Genomic DNA, 9,467 nt, shown 5'->3' with positions numbered 1-9,467 from the left:
ATGCACATCATTGAAACATTGATTACTAATTTTCCTATGTTTCAAAAGATATCAGATGCCAAAGATTCAATTGCCCATAACTCACATTGATAACACACTTACATTGTCAATACTGGCCTGCTTTTATTAAGTTTTTAGTTATTTCTCATAAACCTACCTTGAAAATTCAAGTGTAACAACTTTCATGGAAGTATACGCTTTCCCCTGCCTCTTTCCACCTTTAGGAGTCCTTATTCTCTCGCTTTTTTTGAAGTTTTATTGCAGCTGTTAGCATTCCTGACATTATATGTGTATGTGTATGTGTTTGTGTGTGTGTACAAATGCATATAAATGTATAACATTTTAGTGATCCTTTAACAAAAATATTCTGTTGAATGTATCTGCATTCTGTGTAGTCTGGGAAGAGATAAGGAGAGAGAGAATGGGAGAGAGATTAGTTTTGATGTGTTGTTTCATATTATGGGAGCAGACAATCTGAAATCCATGGCACTTGTCAGCAGGCTGGAAATTTAGAAAAAAGTAGATGCTGCAGTCTCAAGTGAATTCCATAAGTTAGCAGCTTGGAAACTCAGATGAGTCTTCTATGTTGCAGCCTTGAGAAGAATCCTTTCTGCTTTAGGAACCTCAGTTCTTGCTCTTAAGACTGTCAAATGATTAGATGAGGCCCACCTACACTATAAAGGGTAGCCTATGTTACTCAAAGTCAATGTTAATCACAGCTAAGAAGTATTTTTCCACATCTAGACTGATGCTTAACCAAACAACCTGGGACCATAACCTTGCCAGCTGGACACATAAAAATAGCCATCAAAGAGTGGTGGTCCTTAAACTCACCCACTGTGCTCACTGGTTTTGACTGGAGCCAGCCTGTGGATGTACCAGGTTGCCTTGCTCACTCTCTTGCTTATGCACTTTTGAGAGGTCTTCAGGTTTTTGCTGCTCAGAACCTCATTGCTATGAGCTTTAGGCACAGGCCTCCTTTGTGTGGGACTGTCTGTAGTATATGTTCTGGGAATGTGGCTGCTGGTCACAGGGCATATGAGAGGTCAGTCCAGGGGTCACACCCAGCTCTCTTCCTAGAAGCAGCATCAGTTGCCACAGTGTCGATTACATGTGAGATGTCCTTGGCCTAGTCCCCTTGAAGGTGTCCAGGCACTTTCTCATGGTCTCTTAGTTGTTGGCAATAAAACTTCCAGAAGGTATTCCATTATGAGGTCTGTATTTATTGCAATTGATAATGTTACATTCCTTTTCTGTGTTTGATAGTCATTTGTATTCCTTTGTAAAATTTCTGGTCATATATTTTTGTCATTTTTAACTAGATTAATTATATTTTCTTACCAATTTGTAGGTTATATTTACATATTTTTAATTTTCAAGTGTGTTAGTTATATTGAAACTATCAGTTATATTGAAAATATATTCTTAAATTTCTAAACATTTTTAGTTTAAGACATCTTTCTTCCCCCAGATAATCAAGCATTGATTACATTATTCTTGTATGCATTATTTATAAATGTAAATGACAATGTGTCTCTGAGTTGCTTTGGGTATATGGAAAAAATTAATGTTGTGAAAATATTATTAACAATCACACAAAATTGAGTACTACTTAAGTCAATGAACCATAAGTCAAACTTCAGCAATGTGGTAAAGGCTACTTATCTTTACATTCAAAGAAAAATGCATGAACTTCCTATAACAATATGGGCATATAATTTAAAAAAAACTCATACTCACTTTACATTATTCTGTAGCTAGTAACATCATGAGATGCTTTTAAAAGTCAGAAATATTGTACTATTTTGAAATACTCTCAATAGGAAAGGAATTAGCTGTAAATTTTATTCTCAAAATTGATCAATAAGGAAGAAAATACTAGTTAGGCAGACAAAATGTATCAAAAACAGGGTATTACTCATATATTCAGAAGATATGAACAGTATAGATTCATTTCTAGTTGATTCAATCCTATTTACACATTTAAAATTCAATATTACATTTTAATCTGCCAAGAAGCTGACCACATTTAGCACCAGAAAAGGAACTTGACTTTAGCTTCTGATCATGACCTCAATATCCTGGAATAGGAAAAGAAATTTCATGGAATCTAGATGCATTTATCAACACCAATTAATAAAAATTAATTCTGAAAAGTAATTCCTGAATGTCATCCATTCACAAATGAGTGAAAGGCATTAGGAGCTTAACAGTTGGTACTACTTGATGTTGTGAATTACTCTCCTACAGTGGTTTGTTTTCATCTCCTCCAAAGATTGTTACAGTTGCTGAACTAAATGAAGGAGCGTGGCTGAGTCTGTCTGCAGAACTTTGGTGTTATGGTCTCCATTCTGATTTAGGTGTAGTTTTATAGTCACTGCTGACTTAATCTGTTGCCTGAGACTTCTGCTTGCAAGCTGTACATCTAGTCGTCACTCAAGGCTGTGGTAACTGGGAAGGGTGGGTGCCAATTCACCCAGAATAGTCCTGATCTCTTTTCTGTTGTCCAGGTAAAGCTTAAGCAATAATTTGTTCAGTTATTCAGAGAATTCCAAAACAAAAACAGAGTCTTGGAAATCCATTTCAGAAATCCATGAGCTTGGAGCTCTCGGTGAGCAGGTAGGTCAACCCTTCCACACCATGCTGGACAATGTTGCTGCTCACATTTAGCTTCCTGGTGGCATCCTCGTAGACCTTGGGGATGGTCCCTCACCTCAGGAACTCCACCCAATCCACCCAAACTCCACCACCACTTCGGCAGGAAGGCCAGGTGCTCCTTATGCTCTTCCTACAAAGTTCAGCAGCATCTTCGCTGGGCACCCTTTTTCACCCAGCAGCACCCTGGTCTTCCTGTTTAAGATATCTTTGGACATACAGATGTCTTTAAATTTTTTTTAAAAATATCTTTTAGTTATAGTTGGACACAATACTTTTATTTTATTTATTTATTTTTATGTGGTGCTGAGAATCAAACCCAGCACCTTGCACATGGTAGACAAGCACTCCACCACTGAGCTCCAGCCCCAGCCCCAGATGTTTTTTAATTTTATGTGCTCAAATTACTAATCTTTTCTCATGTGATCATTTGTTTTCATGCGTGCATTCTTAGGAAATATTTTGTAAGATCAAGTTTTAAAAGCTATCCGCAATATTTTCCACTAATCATTTTAAAATTTCCTTTTAAAATATTAACATGGTTAATATATCTAGAGTTGACAATGCATATGGTATGATGTGGGAATGCAAGTGTGTATTTTATTTGTGGAATGTCAATTCTCCAGTCCCGTTTGTTAACTAATTATCTCTTTTCCTACTTCTCTATGATGCCATCTCCATCATGAATCCAAGTTATCCATGTGGACAGTTCTGCTTCTGGGATTCTTAAGAATGTGTTGATAAACTTGTGTTTTTATTCTATTGATAAATTATTTTTGCTACATCGGTTGAGAATGTTTCTTTCCACTACAGAGTAAAAATAAAAAATATGATCATAAGACATCCACGTGTATAGAAGGGTAATAATAGTAACCTGTGTGATAGAGCTTTCATTGGGAAGAATATATGTTGGACATAATTTTTTTAATGTAGTAGTATCAGAACACTGCTTATAGAACCCTCTCAACACTAAGTAGCCATGAAGCAGAGACCTGTCCCCTACCGATGGACAGCTCTCTTTCTTTCATGACATCTATTCTGACCCTATGAAAAGTCTACCCAAGTAAAATAATTGCCACTTACTCAGTATTGTAAAGAGAGTTGTGAGTGACTCTGTGTCTAATAGAAGAAAAAATAGGCCTTAATCTTCACCATGTGGGATTAGACCCACATTAGTGTTGGTGAGGATGTGGGAAAAAGGTATACTCATACATTGCTGGTGGGACTGCAAATTGGTGCAGCCAATATAGAAAACAGTATGGAGGTATGGAACCACCATTTGACCCAGCTATTCCTCTCCTCGGACTATATCCAAAGGACTTGAAAACAGCATACTACAGGGACACAGCCACACCAATGTTTATAGCAGCACAATTCACAATAGCTAAAGGAGGGGAAGGCAGGGATGTGGGGATAGGAAAGATAGAAGAATGAAATAGAAGTGAGTGAACCTGATGTCCTTCAGTGGATTAATGGATAAAAAAAAATGTGGCATATATACACAAAGGAATTTTACTCAGCATTAAAAAAGAACAATACCATGGCATATGCATGTAAATGGATGGCGCTGGAGAAGATAATACTAAGTGAAGTTAGTCAATCCCCCCCAAACAAATACTGAATGTTTCTTTCTGATTTAAGAAAGTTGACTCTTGGTGGGGTTGGGAGAGAGAGAATGGGAGAAATAGAGTAGAGGGGTGGGAGAGAAAGGGAGGGGGCAGGGGATTAGCAAGGATGGTAAAATTTTATTTATTAAGACTTGAATTGGGTGTCAACATACTTTATATACAAACAGAAATACAAAAATTGTGGTATATATGTGTATTAAAAAAAATAGCATTACCTTAGGTAGAGGGAAGTGAAAGGAGGGGGAAGGCAGGGGATATGGGGATAATGATAGACCCAACCTGATCTTTTATTAAAATTTGGAGCCATCTTGCCACAAAGCCATGAAAAGCTAATTTCGGCTTTACTATAAATTACTGCAAATTCTGAACCTGCTTGGAATGTCTGCCTGTGCCTTGAACTCACCCATGCCTGGCTCTCTGACCAGAAAGCAGCCCTCTCTGAAACTTTAGTGACACCTCATAAATATTGGCCTTCCCTGGCCAGACAACGACCCTCTCTGAGGCTCTAATGGTCCTCATAAATTCTGATGTTGGGGCCAGCAAAAAAAAAAAATGTAAACTACCATTAGTGTGATGCTTGTCAGAGTTCTGTTATCTGTAACCCCCCTTTTGTGTAACTTTCTGGGCTATAAAGCTGGGCTGTAGGAAAGGTGGGGCTGCTGTTTTGTTCCGGCCATTTTGGGAGGGAAAGGCATCCTGGCAGGTCGAAATAATAAGCTTGCTTTAATTTGATTTTAATTGGAGTCAGTGGTCTTTTCTTGCGTCCTGGTCTAACAATAAGAAAGATAGTAGAATGAAGCAGACATTATTACTTTATATATATGTGACTGTATGACCAATGTGATTCTAAAATATGTACACTCAAAAAAAGAGAAATTATATCCCATCTATGTATGATATATCAAAGTATATAGGTGCATTCTACTGTCATGTATAACTAATTAAAAAAATAAAAATTAAGAAAACGAGAGAATTGTGGCTTTGACCAATAGTGTTGCCCGCTGCATCTCCCAAAAGAGCAAGAGTGCATGGCTCTTGGAAAAGTCCCTCTGCTGAGAAGCCTTGGTTACTTCAGTCTGGTCCTCACAACTAACCTATTACACTGTTACCAAGAAAGCCTAATGTATGCATGGGAGTGGGTATGTCATGGGGAATAGAACATTCAGACATTTAGATTGTATATTGCTTCCATTCTGCATTCTTCTTGCACACTACCCTAGTGTGTAATTTTGCAATGAATTTCCTCTTGTATTTTACTGAACATTTTTTGTTGAGGGCCACAACCGAGTCGGGATGACACATGGCATTTTGCTGGAAGGCAGTCATTGAGAGGTGAATCCAGCAAGCTATTGAGATGATGATGGTTATGTTGAGCTGTGTATTCAATTGTATATAGACCTTTACTGTCCCACAATAGGGCTTCTCTTGCTGTCTAGGGCACCCTCTACTTTGGAGTTCCCATGGAGTTCTCACCATCTGAGAGAGTGGGGGCAGAGCCAGGTGGAGAGCTGAGAGAGTTCCTGGGGAGTGTGCATGGAGTGCTGGTGGAACTCGGGCAATAAAGTTTTCTGTTTGAAGATACAAGTGCGTTGTGGCGGCTCGGTGATTTGTGCCCAGCCAGACTGCTGCAATTTTTAAATTCTTCAAAAACTCTGTGATTCTAGAATGCTGAGTTGTTTTGTGAGCCTCTGTGTTTTCATGCAAAATGAAATGTCTAATTGATAGGAGGTTGCTGTTACATCAAAGTAATTTTGTACTTAATGTAATTTCTATGTCTGCACCAGCATTATACTATTTTAATCAAAACAACTTTATAATGACATTTGCTTAATTTATAATAATAATAGCTTAATAGTTAATTGATAGGCCAGACCCACTCCAGGTTCCTCTTTAGATTTCATAGTGTTTTAGCCTTCAAAATACTTGGGTGGGGGAAGGATGTACTGGGGATTGAATTTAGGGGCACTCTACCATGGAGCCACATCCCCAGGCTATTTTGTATTTTATTTCAGAGACACACTCTCACTGAATTGTTTAGTGCCTGCTTTTGCATTGGCTAGCATTCAAGTCATGATCCTCCTGTCTCTGCCTCCTGAGCTGCAGGCATTATGTGTGTGCACCACAGCACCTGGCTACCTTAAAAATTCTTTTAAAAATGACCTAGACTAAATCTTATATTGACAAATGTAGTATATGCCTTTATATATTTATGTTCTTTTGAATATCCCCTAATAAAATTTTATAATTTGTCTATAGAAGTCTTAAGTCTATTATTTGATTATTTAGGTAATTTCAGTCTCTGATACTATTGTAAATAGTATATCCTGTTCAATCACAATTTCTAATCATTTGCCACTGGAATATAAAACTTTAATTTTACTTTTGTACCTCAAGCTTTTATTCAGGAACCTTGACAATTTCTATACGTATTTTCAATAATCTTTCTGGAGATTACATTGTTTTTTTTCAAAATATAAATATTTTGGGTTGGGGATGTGGCTCAAGTGGTAGTGCGCTCTCCTGTCATGCAGGAGGTACTGGGTTCGATCCTCAGCACCACATTAAAAAAATAAAATAAAGATATTGGGTCCATCTAAAATTTAAAAAATTAAAAAATAATATTAAAAAATAGTCATCATTTGAAAATAATGCAAGTTTAAGCTTTCTATATTTTCGTATTCCATTCTTCTACTTTCTTTTATTCTCACTATATTTTACTCATGAGGATCTCCAATACAAATTTGATTAAACATGGTGATACTGGGTATGATTATTCTGATTTTAAAGTAAGAATTTCTAGGGAGGAGAGATGCTAGCAAGAAGTCTGACTAGAAGCCCTACCAGCCTTCCTCCCACAAAGACAACTCCCAAAATAAGCAATGCATTTTGGTGAGGGTATGTGAAGAGAGCCTCAGAGCACATCTAAGGATCAGCAGAAGCCAGATAGAGCATGGGAACCTGGGATGTTCACACAGAGTATAGGACACTCTTAATGTCTGACACACCATCAACAGCCAGGAGCAGCTCAGAACAAGGGAGCCTCCTCCCTGTGTGGACAAATCAAGCAAGGGGACCCCAGCAGCTTCCACCCAAACCTTAGACAACTTCCATACTCACTACTAGGACTCTTGTATTCTCATGCCACTCAGATCCCCTGAGGGGACTGCCTGGAGTCCACATATCTGAGCTGGTAGAAGAAAAGGAGGTGACTGTGTACCCGACTGTTGTGGCCAGCACAACTATTAGACCATGGCACCTGGGGACTAGAAATACTGCTGGATTGTGTCTTGCTTAGGTGACAAACAGCCATGGCACCCCAGCTTCCCTGAGACATAGGCACTGCTAAACGACCCACACTTGGTGGCCTGCCACTCCTGAGCTCAGCCCCTGTCACAGCCTACCCCATGGGGCCAGGCTGCAGTGAAGCCACACATCAGTGCTCCCAGTCTCTGGTGCACCCTTCCCCTCAGAGCCTGGGCTGGGACTGTATGCTGCCTCCTGGAAGAGGCATCTGAGTGCCCACAGCAGTCATAACCCACATCTGACTGAAGTTTCACATCACTTCTTGGGACCTAGCTGAGCAGCCAGACTTACAAGGGCTGAGATGAATGTAGTGCCATGGATTCAGAAAACAGAGCATTGGCTAAGCTGCATCCTCACCCTACAGGTCAGAAAACCCTACAACTCTGGGTAAGAGCCAGGACCCTGCAATGCTGGAACTGTGTGAGCTTCCTAGACCTTCCAGCCTAGAACTGGATAGGCCTCTGTGGGGGGCTGTTGCTCTGAGTGACCAGCATTTTTCTTCCCTGATTGGTTGCAGCTCTGTCAGTCACTTCCAGTGATCTTGCCACATTCAAAGTGGCCCTAGATTGCTGCCCTGATCCTGGAAGTAGCAGAATGTGTCTTCATGCTTAGGTGTGCCTTCCTATAACCCCAGGGGTCGAATTACCTTACCTGTCCTTGTAACCCTGCCCCTCTTGACGTTTTTTGGATGGAATTTTCTAAAGAATGAGGGTCTCCAAGTAAAAGTCCACTCTTGGACATGCTCACTCTCACCAGCCCCTCGTGACATTCCTTGCTCTCCCATTTGGGGAGCTTGAGGCAGAGGAGTTGTCCTGGCTGTTTTATTTGGTATCCTAGGAAATTCACTCAACCTTTAGTTTGGCTGTCTGTTCTGCTGAGGGCAGCAGGCCTCCCAAGATTCTGCAGTACTGGAACTGGATAAGAATCCTAGACCCTACAATGAAGTGATCTCCCACAACCCTGCAGTTCTGGAACTGGGTAAGTTTTCTGGACCACCCCCCATTCCTGGAACTGGGTGACCCCCAAGCTGCTGAGCTGCTGAGCTACTCTGCTCCCTAGAGAGGAGTCATTATATATATTTGTTTCCCTTTCCTTTGAAATGCAGCACTGTGGGAGTCCATCCTTGAACTGACTGAGTTTACTCCCTGGCTAGGTGTGAGGTGCTCAGACACTTTTAATGTGGCAGAGCTCTCCCCACCCTTCTTGGGTTTGAGAGCTTTTCCATGTGGAGGCGTGTCTCACCACTGACCCAAAGATCCAATCATTGCGCCTGACCTTGCTACATTGCCCCCCCTTGACCTTCATTGAATGAAATTTTCCCCAGAATTTTTTGTTTCCCAATAAAAGCCCTCTCCCCAGTGTTCTCTCTCTCTCTCTCTCTCTCTCTCTCTCTCTCTCTCTCTCTCTCTCTCTTTCTCTTCCCCCTTCAGTAAAACCTCACTGCCCCCCTGGGGAGCTTGAGGCTGAGGGTTCAAGGAGCCATCCCAGAGCTGGTTTAAAGGTAAAATGGTGTCTGTATCTTTAATTTAAACTCCCTGAGGATTTTCCCACGTGACCAAACTGTTCACACCATCTGTGCTGGCTGTGGACTAAATAGCACCAGGAACTCGTCTTGTAATCACAAAATGAGAAAGGGCCAACTCTTATGTAGATCAACTAGGAGTTCCTTTGAGTTTGTTGAGATGAAAAGTGCTTAGAACAGTACCTGACCTAATAATTTTTCAGTACACTTCACCATCACCTGGTTAAGATCAACCTTTCTTACTCTCAAAATGAACTTAAATACATTATTGTTCCATTCTAATGACATATATGTTTTCACTGGTTGATAGTCCAGGTAGAAAAAGTATGTAAAATGTTTTATAAGTCAAAACATTTCAA

The 9,467-nt window shown here is 40.1% G+C and overlaps 1 pseudogene; it reads right to left on the bottom strand.

The window, feature by feature from the left end:
- Positions 1-2,219: 2,219 nt before the first annotated feature.
- LOC144249273 (COMM domain-containing protein 2 pseudogene) lies at positions 2,220-8,327 on the bottom strand (annotated as a pseudogene).
- Positions 8,328-9,467: the final 1,140 nt, after the last annotated feature.

This window comes from Urocitellus parryii, chromosome 11 (assembly GCF_045843805.1).
Source record: "Urocitellus parryii isolate mUroPar1 chromosome 11, mUroPar1.hap1, whole genome shotgun sequence".
Lineage (NCBI taxonomy): Eukaryota > Metazoa > Chordata > Mammalia > Rodentia > Sciuridae > Urocitellus > Urocitellus parryii.
The sequence above is the reverse complement of the archived record's forward strand: the minus strand, read 5'-3'. Positions and strand labels throughout refer to the sequence as shown.